The sequence below is a fragment of the Schistocerca cancellata genome, chromosome 4 (assembly GCF_023864275.1).
Source record: "Schistocerca cancellata isolate TAMUIC-IGC-003103 chromosome 4, iqSchCanc2.1, whole genome shotgun sequence".
Lineage (NCBI taxonomy): Eukaryota > Metazoa > Arthropoda > Insecta > Orthoptera > Acrididae > Schistocerca > Schistocerca cancellata.
In genome coordinates, this window is record NC_064629.1 from 645,626,733 (window position 1) to 645,639,509 (window position 12,777).

The following is a 12,777-nucleotide window of genomic DNA, read 5'->3' on the forward strand; positions in this document are numbered from 1 at the left end:
AACTGGAATGATCACATAGATAATATTGTGGGTCGAGCAAACCAAAGACTGTGATTCATTGGCAGAACACTTAGAAGGTGCAACAGGTCTACTAAAGAGACTGCTTACACCACACTTGTCCGCCCTGTTCTGGAGTATTGCTGTGTGGTGTGGGATCCGCACAAGGTGGGACTGATGGATGACATTGAAAAAGTACAAAGAAGAGCTACATGTTATGTATTATCGCGAAACAGGGAAGATAGTGTCACAGTCATGATACGTGAATTGGAGTGGCAATCATTAAAACAAAGACTTTTTCGTTGCTATGGGATCTTCTCATGAAATTTCATTCACCAGTTTTCTCCTCCGATTGCGAAAACATTCTGTTGCCATCCACCTACATAGGGAGAAATGATCTTCACGATAAAATAAGAGAAATCAGGACTCGCACAGAGCACTTTATTGTGAATAGCAGAGTAATCGTGTAGATGTGGATGTAGATGTAGATGAATACTAGGATGGTTCCTTTGAAAGGACACAGCACTTTCCCTTCCTATCCTTTCCCATCTGAGCTTGTGCTCCATCTGTAATGACCTTGTTGTGGAAGTTACATTAAACACCAGTCTTCTTTCCTTCCATCTTGGCTACAATAATGCATCCAGTTCACTGTTCATAGTAGCTTACCCAAATTTGTATTTTCTTGTTCATTATTTCATCTACTCTTGCAGTAACCTTATTTTATTTCATGTTGATAACCCTATATTTGCCTTCAAAAATCTTGTTCTTCCTGCTACCACAGTGTACTATTTTCCACTATATCTTACTTCAATGTATCCCATGAAATTTCTGCAGTTTACAATTTCTTTCTGAATTCTGTTATATAATCTGCCTGAAACAGTCTCTTCCACATATACAACCTCCTTTCGTGATTCTTAAACCATGCTCCATGCAAAATTCTAGCAAGTTGTTTCTCCTGTTCATGCTTTTCTGCCACTGAATGTTCTGCTACTAGTTTTTCATCTGCAAATTTTGTCAAGTTATGGCTGATGTTACTCTTTTGACCTTGGTATTTATACAGTAATATAAAGTAAGGAGAAGAAAAAGAACTACTTCTCCATCTACTTAACAAATATATTGTTTATGTTCTCGTTATCTGTATGTTGGCTGTACCTTTAAATGATCAGAAAACCACTGAAAAATTCAGCATGCAAATAAAGTGTGACGACTGTCTTTAAAGAGCATCAGATTTTTGTGAAAGTGAATGGTGCATTTTATGATTGTTTTTGTTCTTGTTTGAGAATTTTTTTATTGATTTTTTAGTTGTGTTATTCTAACAGAGAAAGACTTTTATAAGTATTAGTGTCTATAACTTCACTGTTTCACAAAGAAATCCATTACTTAATAATTATGTATAAGTATTAATAATAATTAAATTAGGTTTTTTGTCCTTAATCAGTTTCACCTCGGACAATGCAAACAGTGCAAAGTTGCAGTGTTATGTTGAGTCCATGTTAAGCTGCATGCACAGTTTAAATGCCAGAGGAAGGCAAGAACATACAACCCCAAGTACGACTATGCCTAGTAGAGCACTGTGGTGTTCAAACCAACTGTCAGATTGAGGACAACTGTATTTAATAACAAAATCTAAATAGCACACTACAGTTGTTGGTGTTGGTGTTGGTGTTGGTGTTGGTGTTGTTGTTGTTGTTGTTGTTGTTGTTGCTGTCGTTGTCTTCAGTCCAGAGACTGGTTCAAGCAGCTCTCCATGCTACTCTATCCTGTGCAAGCTTCTTCATTTCCCAGTACCTACTGCAAACTGCATCCTTCTGAATCTGCTTAGTGTATTCATCTGTTGGTCTCCCTCTATGATTTTTACTCTCCATGCTGCCATCCAATACTAAATTGGTGATCCCTTGATGACTCAAGAGCATATCATACCAACAGATCCCTTCTTCTAGTCAAGTTGTGCCACAAGTTTCTCTTCCCCTAATTCTGTTCGATACCTCCTCATTAGTTATGTGATCTACCCATCTAATCTTCAGCATTCTTCTGTAGCACCACATTTCGAAAGCTTCTATTCTCTTCTTGTCCAAACTATTTATCGCCCACGTTTCACTTCCATATATGGCCACATTCCATACAAATACTTTCAGAAATGACTTCCTGACCCTTAAATCCATACCCGATGTTCACAAATTTCTCTTCTTCAGAAATGCTTTCCTTACTATTGCCAGTCTCTCTACTTCGACCATCATCAGTTATTTTGCTCCCCAAATAGCAAAACTCATCTACTACCTTAAATGTTTCATTTCCTAATCTAATTCCTTCAGCATCACCTTACTTATTTTGAATACATTCCATTATCCTCATTTTGCTTTTGTTGATGTTCATCTTATATCCTCCTTTCAAGACACTGTCCATTCCGTTCAACTGCTCTTCCAGGTCCTTTGCTGTCTCTTACAGAACTACAATGTCATTGGCGAACCTCAGAGTTTTTATTTCTTCTCCATGGATTTTAATACCTACTCTGAATTTTTCTTTGGTTTCCTGTACTGCTTGCTCAATATACCGATAGAATAACATCAGGGATAGGCTACAACCCTGTCTCACTCCCTTCCCAACCACTGCTTCCCTTTCATGCCCCCTCGACTCATATAACTGCCATCTGGTTTCTGTACAAATTGTAAATAGCCTTTCGCTCTCTGTGTTTTACCCCTGCCACCTTCAGAATTTTAAAGAGTGTATTCCAGTCATCATTGTCAGAAGCTTTCGCTAAGTCTACAAATGCTAGAAATGTAGGTTTGCCATTCCTTAATCTAGCTTCTAAGATAATTCGTAGGGTCAGTATTGCCCCCACGTGTTCACGTGATCTTCCCCAAAGTCAGCTTCTACCAGTTATTCCATTCGTCTGTAAAGAATTTGCATTAGTTTTTTGCAGACGTGACTTATTAAACTGATAGTTCAGCAATTTTCACATCTGTCAACACCTGCTTTCTTAGGAATTGGAATTATTATGTTCTTCTTGAAGTCTGAGGGTATTTCACCTGTGTCATACATCTTGCTCACCAGTTGGTAGAGTTTTGTCTGGGCTGGCTCTCCCAAGGCTGTCAATAATTTTAATGGACTATTGTCTACTCCCGGTGACTTGTTTCGGCTTAGGTCTTTCAGTACTCTGTTAAACTCTTCACGCAGTATCATATCTCCCATTTCATCTTCATCTACATCCTCTTCCATTTCTATAATATTGTCCTCAAGCACATTGCCCTTGTACAGACCTCCTATATGCTCCTTCCACCTTTCTGCTCTCTTCTTTGCTTAGAACTTGGTTTCCATTTGAGCTCTTGATATTCATACAAGTGGTTCTCTTTTCTCCAAAGGTCTCTTTAATTTTCCTGTAGGCAGTATCTACCTTACCCCTAGTGAGATATGCCTCTAAATCCTTACATTTTTCCTCTAGCCATCCCTGCTCAGCCATTTTGCACTTCCCGTTGATCTCATTTTTGAGACGTTTGTATTCCTTTTTGCCTGCTTCATTTACTGCATTTTTATATTTTCTCCTTTCTTCAATCAAATTCAATGTATCTTCTGCTACCCAAGGATTTTTACTAGCTCTCGTCTTTTTACCTACTTGATCCTCTGCTGCCTTCACGATTTCACCCCTCAAAGCTATCCACTCTTCTTCTACTGTATTTCTTTCCCTCATTCCTGTCAATCGTTCCCTAATGCTCTCCCTGAAGCTCTCTACAACTTCTGGTTCTGTCAGTTTATCCAGGCCCCATCTCCTTAAATTCCCACCTTTTTGCATTTTTTTCAGTTTTAATCTACAGTTCATAACCAATAGATTGTGGTCAGAGTCCACATCTGCCCCTGGAAATGTATTACAATTTAAAACCTGGTTGCTAAATCTCTGTCTTACCATTATATAATCTATCTGAAACCTTCCAATATCTCAAGGCCTCTTCCATGTATACAACCTTCTTTCATGATTTTTGAACCAAGTGTTAGCTATGATTAAGTTATGCTCTGTGCAAAATTCTACCAGACGGCTTCCTCTTTCATTTCTTACCCCCAATCCATATTCACCCACTATGTTTCCTTCTCTTCCTTTTCCTACTATCGAATTCCAGCCCCCCGTGACTATTAAATTTTCGTCTCTCTTCACTATCTGAATAATTTCTTTTGTCTCATCATACATTTCTTCAATCTCTTCGTCATCTGCGGATCTAGTTGCCATATAAATTTGTACTACTGTGATAGGCATGGGCTTCGTGTCTATCTTGGCCACAATAATGTGTTCACTATGCTGTTTGTAGTAGCTTACCCACACTCCTGACCAGAAGTCTTGTTCCTCCTGCCACTGAACTTAATTAATTCCCACTATATCTAACTTTAACCTATCCATTTCCATTTTTAAATTTTCTAACCTACCTGCCCGTTTAAGGGATCTGACATTCCATGCTCCGATTCCATGAAAATGTAATGAATATAAAAAAATGAATATAAAAATATGCCAGTTTTCTTTCTGCTGATAACGACATCCTCCTGAGTAGTCCCCGCCCAGAGATCCGAATGGGGGACTATTTTACCTCCGGAATATTTTACCCAAGAGGATGCCATCATCATTTAACTATACAGTAAAGCTGCATGCCCTCGGGAAAAATTACGGCATTAGTTTCCCCTACACTACAGTTACAGTTACCTTTTAGAGAGAGCTACCACTCCAGCAATAAAATTTTGTCGTATTTTTATTGTGGTAAATTGTAAAATTTCTATGATACAGAATGGCTGGTCAGTATGTACCTCCAATTTCCGGGCATTGCCTGTGGACACACTTAAAAGTACAAAGTTAGATATATTTTTTCTATATTTAAGTGTGTGTATTGGTAGTACTTGGAATTTACCTTCCTCAAGGTAAGCAACGAGTGGCCATTATGAGTGCTTGTAATTTTATGGTTTTCTCAAGTGTACTTTCCTTTTTATTTACATTTGAGCAATATTGTTGCTGTGAATTGCCTTTCCCAGAAAGTCTGAAGTTGGAAACTTGTCGAAACATAGTTTCCAGGCAACACTTGTGTTTGACTGCTGACGTAAGGTTGTCATTCGTGAAATTTGGCACTAAAACCTGCATTTCAATACTAATTCCAAATTTGTAACATCTCTTTCTCTGAACAGCTGTCTCAGTCGGCTTTATACTGATGAGAGACTAAGAACATAATGTTTTCCACAAAGGACAATGTACTGATCCTGTCATTACAAAGTTGAAAATGAATGGCTTTCTTTTAGAGCAGTTGTTATGAATTAAGTGTTGTTTTTCTGTCCTAAACTTTTTTGAATGCTCTATCTGGTGGCCTTGTTTTCTTGGAATATTTTAGTTGCCTTGGGGTCCACAGCCAAATCAAATTTTCTGAATGTTAAGATCGTAGAGGGAGACCAAGAGATGAATACACTAAGCAGATTCAGAAGGATGTAGGTTGCGGTAGTTACTGGGAGATGAAGAAGCTTGCACAGGATAGAGTAGCATGGAGAGCTGCGTCAAACCAGTCTCAGGACTGAAGACCACAACAACAACAACAACAACAACAACAACAACATCTGCTGCACTAATTGGATTAAAATTAAATCTTAATATGGTGAATTCAAAATAAAAGGATATTGTAATCTAATTAATGACACCATTTTGGCAGATAGTTATCCTTTTCATGAGTACCCACAGTTTAACTTTTTTTGTGGGTTGCTGCCGTATCCTTAGCACACATTCTCCCATGTTGCGCTCTAGTGAACTTCACTATCAGTCCTATATTTTCATGGAACTTGAGAGTTGTCCATGACAGTAGAAAATTCAAGGAAGAATACAAGTTCTAGCTGAAATATTGGCTTTATTTTTATGGAGGTACTGCCAGTTTCAACATTTACATAATTGTATAGAAAAGAGGCCCTGACAGAACAAAAATTGATCTTAACAGCATGGCAAAACTCTTTCAGGTGACACAATACAGCCGTGTGTGAGTGTGAGAGAGAGAGAGAGAGAGAGAAAGAGAGAGAGAGAGAGAGAGAGAGAGAGAATGAATTTGGTTTTGGAAACATTCTGTGTCCTATAATGTGTGATTAGGAGACATTTAGAAGATAAAAATGCATCCATTGTTGCACCGACCACAGAGTTGTACATAGTTCTTCCTCAGGAATGGGATCAAATGCCAATAGAATTCAGGATTCTCTTCACTTTGACGACATCACCCCACTACCAAGCTTAACTGGTAGAAAGAGTAAATGTATCCTGTATGGTTTCATTTTTAAATCACTTTTGCAGTTTTGTTGCTTTTTCTTTAGAATGCGTATTTCCATTTTCTGACATTTATTGATTGTGTATTCTGGACTCTGCAAGGTACTGTATTTATTGTTATTAAGCATTACATTTTTCAGTAACACACCTAACATTTGTTGGTGAAACGTGCTCTCATTTCCTGACTACACTCAAATGTTGAATTGTCGTGCATTAGTGTTTTAACAAATTCTACATTACTGTTTATTACCTCATAAGTTTTCACCAGCAGCTAACCACCCACTTCTCAGCTGTTAGTCCATTCCTCTGTGCTCTTCTTAAAGTTGTAATTTTATAAGTGCTTAGCAGTAAGTACTATAGTCGGTCAGAAATGTGTTTACTTGGCACTAATTCCGACAGGCCAGCTTTGTGTACCATGGAAACTCACTTAACTGGTAAGTGACTTCAGAACTTAAGAAGAATAATTATCAAGTGCAGAAACTTACTTACATTATTATCTATATAATATTCACACATTTTCTTTTAAATTTCAGTGGTCCATACTGATTATGGTTGCATACTGATAATTGGGCTTTTCTGTCCTTTACTGAGATTTGCATGATACTGACAGTTTCTGTATGAAATGAGGTTGTGTAGATGTCCTACCACAACTGTGCCTAGTATGGGGAAAAAAAAACTGGGAGATATATTGGTGAAGAAAGCCTGAATGATGTAATTAAAATGTAACCCAATACTTGAATGAGAGTGACATCAGTAAAAATCAGGAATTTGTTTGTAAACTAGCTGTAAATGAAAGAAGTAATTAGGAAACTGTTCATGAACATTGGCATCTATAGTGCATGAGAATGTACCTGCATTTCATTGGTCTTCTAGCAGTACTTCCTCAAGGATGTGAAGGACAATGTGATGATGCATCTATTTGTTGACTTTTTTTCTGTGTAAAGGTATTAACAAGATTTTGCATATCATAGAAAGTTTTGACAAGTGACATAGTTGTGAGCAACATGTGCTAACTAATATGTTCTGAATTTGTTTCAGATAACTGAGAAAATTCCATGAATTCTGGAAATGATATTTAGAAATATGAGGAAGGTGATCTGATGCTAGAAGAAAACTGCTGCATGCAGTGTCTCTCTTCAGTGAGAATGGTGTATGCCTTTCTGATGCATTAAGGGATCCCAAAATATTATATCTCTTAAAACATGTTTGTCTGGAAAAAAATAAAGCAACTGGCTGGATAGTGAAAGTAACCAATATTTTAAAATTAAATGTGTTAGTCTTCTTTGGGAATAACTTCCAAAGAAGAAAATCTTTATAGGAAATACTAGTTATAACTACTCATATACTAATTTTCCAATTATACAATTGTTATACCAGCTCTTAGTTATTCCTCTACTCAGAAGTTTTCAAACTAGGCTGTGACACATTAATCATTTGTCACCTTTTGATTAAATTAACTATAGCTGAGAAATTTCTGAAAGTTCAAAAAAGACATCTCGCCACACTGAGATTGAACTTAAATTGTACCAATCTTCTGTTTGTATTTTATTTTTGCCACAGGAATATCTAAGAATGATTTGAATTTTTTAGGATTGGAACTAAATGTTCTAGGAGAGCATGTATCAAGCACAGAAATATTCTGCGAGCCATAATCTTGTAATATACTGTGTCTTGGTTCTGAATAACTCCTTTTTCTCTTACTGTGTTTAAGCATACAATCTTTGAAGTGGGTTGATGTGCTAATCACCGTGTCACCAAAAACAGTTAAGATATTCAATGTTGACAAGGATATGCCATCAGGATAATACTGGTTGCTAGTGGTTTTACTCAAAAGCAACACTGTTAAATTTTTGTTTGAGTGCATCATTCAAGTGTCATAATTAATATGAAGCTATTTTTGAGACAGTGATGATGTAAGAAATTAAAAGATATTTTTGAAAGGTTAGAGGAAATATGTGGCAAAATGCCACATATTTTAAAAAAAAATGTGAAAAGTGTCAACTGAAAATATTTAACGTAACTGTACATCTGCTTCTGTTCTCTGCAAGCCCCATTCAGGTGTGTGGCAGAAGGTGCTTCAGATAACATTGTAATTTCCTCTCTTCACTGTTCCATTTGCAAATGGAGCCTGGGAAGAAGACTGCCAGTAAGTCTCCATATGACTTTCAAGTGCTGTGATTTTCTCATGGTCATTTCACAAGGTGTGTGTAGTAGGATGTAACATATTGTCTGATTCTTCTTGCAGTGTAAAATTTCAGAACTTCAACAGTAAACCTCTCTGTGATGCTCTCTGCCCTATTTGTAGCATCAAATACTAGAATTCTTTGAGCATCACCAGTGACACTTTTGTACTTATTAGCAAACCTGTGTTAAAATGAGCTGTTTTTCTTGGGATCTACTCCATATCTTCTATTAATCCAACTGAGTAAGAATCCCAGACTGGTGAGCAATACTCGAGAATTGCTCAAAGCAATATTTTGTGAGGCACTCTTTCATAGATCAATTATATTTCCTTAAGATTCTTCCAGTGAATTCCAGTTATGGTATTTGCATTTACCAATAATTAAAGGCTTGTCTATTAGTGAATTGTAATTTCCACAGTTTACGAGCTACTTGTATGAAAGTTTAAACATAAAGCAACTCTTGCCATTTTGAATGGTTTCAACACATGTAGGACATGTAGGACATGTCACTAAGCAATGGAGAAAATTACCTCTTTACACTAATTCATTACTGTGTGTGCACAGCTTGATGGAAACCTGCTTGGGAAACTACCTTGAACAAGTAGATAATTTGAAATGTTGTTGTAATTGTTGTTTTTGTGGTCTTCAGTTTGAGGACAGATCTGACACAGCTCTCCATGCTGCTCCACCCACTGTAAGGCTGTTCATTTTCGAATAACTGCTACAGCCTGCATCGTCTTGAACCTGCCTACTGCATTCATCTCTTGGTCTCCTTCTACAATTTTTACCCTCCACACTTTCCTCCAGTACTAAATTGGTGATCACTTGATGTCTCGGAATGTGTCCTATGAACTGTTCCTTTGTTTTAATAAAGCTATGCCACAAATTTTGTTTCTCCCCGGTTCTACTCAGCACCTCCTCAGTAGTCACATGATGTACCCATCTAATATTCAGCCCCTATCTGTAGCACCACATTTCAGAAGCTTCTATTCTCTGCTTGTCTGAACTGTTTATTGTCCATGTTTCACTACCATACAAGGATATAGCCGGCCGAAGTGGCCGTGCAGTTAAAGGCGCTGCAGTCTGGAACCGCAAGACCGCTACGGTCGCAGGTTCGAATCCTGCCTCGGGCATGGATGTTTGTGATGTCCTTAGGTTAGTTAGGTTTAACTAGTTCTAAGTTCTAGGGGATTAATGACCTCAGCAGTTGAGTCCCATAGTGCTCAGAGCCATTTGAACCATACAAGGATACACTCCAGACAAATACCTTCAGAAAAGACTTATATATTCATTGTTAAATATATATATTAATTTTTAACAAGCTTCTCATCTTCAGAAATGCTTTTCCTGCCACTGCTGGTTCACATTTTATCTCCTCTCTACTTTGGCCATCATCAGTTATTTTACTGCACAAATAGCAAAACTTGTCTGCTGCTTTTATTGTCTTATTTCCTAATATAATTCCCTTAGCATCACCAGATTTAATTTGTCTACATTCCATTACCCTTGTTTTGCTCTTGTTAATGTTCATCTTATATCCTCTTTCCCAGATATTGTCCATTCTGTGCAACTGCTCTTCCAAGTCCTTTGCTATCTCTGACAGAATTATAGTGTCATCAGCAAACTGCGAAGTTTTTATTTCTTCTATCTCAACATGAATTCCTTCTCCAAATTTTTCTTTGGCTTCCTTTACTGCTTACTCAACATACAGATTAAATAATATTGGGGATAGGCTAAAACCCTGTCTCACTTCTTTCTCAACCACTGCTTCCCTTCCATGCCCCTCAGCTCTCGTGCAGAAACCAGATGGCAGTTACAAGTTGTGTGTAACCCTTTGCTACCTGTATTCTACCCATGCTATCTTCAGAATTTCAAAGGGTCCATCTAAAAGTGTCAAAAGCTGTCTCTTAAGTCCACAGATGCCATAAACCAGATTTGTCTTTTCTTAACTTACCTTCTAGGATAAGGTCATTGTTGCCTCGCATGTTCCTTCCTTTCTCCACAATCCAAACTGAAATCCCAGAGGTTGCCTTCTACCAGTTTTTCCATTCTTTTGTAAATAATTTGTGTTCGTATTTTGCAACCATGTCTTGTTAAACTGGTAGTTCAATAATATTCCCACTTCATCAGAACGTGCATTCACTGGGCTTGGAATTACTACATTCTTTTTGAAGTCTGAGGGTATTTTGCCTGTCCCATACATCTTGCACACCAGATGGAATAATTTTGCCATGGCTGGCGTTTCCAAGTATATCAGTAGTTCGATGGGATTTCGTATGCTCCAGGGGCCTTGTTTCGGCTTAGGTCTTTCAGAACTCTGTCCAGTTCTTCTCATCTTCCATCTCATCTTCATCTGTGTCCTGTTCCAGTTCTATAATAGTGTCTTAAAGTTCATTTCTCACGTATAGCACTCCATCCAACTGTCATCTCTCTCTTCTTTGGTTACTACTGGTTTACCATCTGAACTCTTAATATTGAGATACCTCCAAAGACCTCCTTAGTTATCCCATTGGTGATAGCTATATTTTCTTAGTTATGTATGCTTCTGTATCCCTGCATTTGTTCTTATCCATTCCTATGTAGCCATTTTGCACTTCCTGTCACTCATTTTTTAGGTGTTTGTATTCCGTTTCACCTGCTTCATTTGCTGCAGTTTTATATTTTCTCCTTTCATCAGTTACATTCCATATCTCCTGTGATTATCCAAGGATTTCTTCTAGGGCTAGTCTTTTTACATCTTTGATACTTTGCTGCCTTCAGTATTTCACCTCTCAAAGCTACCCCATTCGCTTCCACTATATTCCTTTCCCCTTTTTGTCAATTATTGCCTCATGTTCCTGCATCCCTCTATATATTTTATGTATTGATGTCATTGGGGGTCAGGCGTTCACCATAAAAAATACACAGCATGCTGAGGGGTGTCCAGCTTCATGCTGACACACCTCTACCCTCTTCCCCCCCCCCCCTCTCCTCCCATTTCCTTCAGATTTATAAACCTTCACCACCACCACCACCACCACCACTATTACTATTGGGCGTACTGGTTCTCATTTTAATCCAACTTCTGAATGTGAAACATGAAAGATATTAATCAAGGTGAGAAGACTAGTGAGATAAACAGTCCAACAACTAATGGCAGCTACAACACAAACATAACTTCACACAATATGTCCACATGTCAGTCACCTATTAGTATAATTACAGTATGATACATGACATTGAAGGGGCTCAAGTGCCCTAAACTAAAAAGACTTGCACCAAACTGTAAAGTACAAGTCTAAATAAAATTGTATGCTACAAGAGCTTTATAAGACGCCCTCCACATGGCGGTCAGCCATGCTGACCACTCATCTATGGTGTTGGACACACATGGCTCATAGCGTAGTGCAAATTGAACAATAGCAAAATACTGAGTCTTGTATTGTACTTGCAAAGGGCACAAGGTTTGATAGCATATGTGCTGCTGCAACATTTTATGTAATGAAGGTGTCTGTTGCATGGCCAAAACTTTTACCGATAAAATTTATAAGCAATGTGGTCAGTGAGTAAACATGTTTGATACTAGTAAAGTTCTACACTTCTGGTCAATTTGTGTTGCTTTTTGAAGTTACTTCCACTGTAGTCATTAATAGATCTCTTAAATCTTTTAAACTATGCATCACATCACTTCCTGTCCCCTTGTAGCTAGGAATATTCATTCTGCTTGTCCTGCAGGAACCCTCAATTCATAGGAAATCTGTACTTTCAGTTCTGTTTCAAATTTACATTGTCTTTCTATGTGTAGAAGAGAATTTTTTCATTTAAGAGCAACACTAAAAGTGTGTTGAAAATTGATTCCACACTTCTGTTTTTATATTTCACTTTTTCCCCACCACCATGAAAGTGAAATGAAAAGTACTTGAGTGAAAATAAATAATTACTTGTGAGATTAACAGAAGTTACGGTGGATGGTTCCCATCAGTTTTTCGAAATGGTGGTATTAGTGTTGCAGCCTCTTTTGTTAGTTTCATATTATGTATACGTCTTCACTTTTGTTTATTTATAATAAAACAATATAATAATGTTTCCTGTGTAAGTAGATATCAATAAAACTGTTGTCTCCTATGTCATGTCAGAGGATATTGACATTTGGTAATGCTGTGTCAGTGTAAATTACTCTGATACAAGATATTTGTAAAAGAATCTCTCTCTCTCTCTCTCTCTCTCTCTCTCTCTATCTATCTATCTATCTATCTATCTATCTATCTATCTCTTTGTCTGCCTGTCTGGGCGGAAACACATTGTTCCCAAAATTTTGAAAATATAATGTTGTATGTATGGTACACTATCTACAGT

At 37.5% G+C, this 12,777-nt stretch overlaps 1 protein-coding gene across 2 annotated transcripts in view; it reads left to right on the top strand.

Moving 5' to 3' along the window:
* Window positions 1-12,777, top strand: part of LOC126183870 (GATOR complex protein NPRL2) — a 145,066-nt gene that overhangs the window by 20,477 nt on the left and 111,812 nt on the right. Inside the window, exon 2 of one of the 2 annotated variants that reach the window (XM_049926164.1) lies at window positions 7,298-7,409. The exons of the other annotated variant lie outside the window; for it this stretch is intronic. The gene's annotated coding sequence lies outside the window, so the exon portion shown is untranslated. The remainder of the gene's footprint in view (window positions 1-7,297; window positions 7,410-12,777) is intronic. 2 annotated transcript variants of the gene reach the window in all.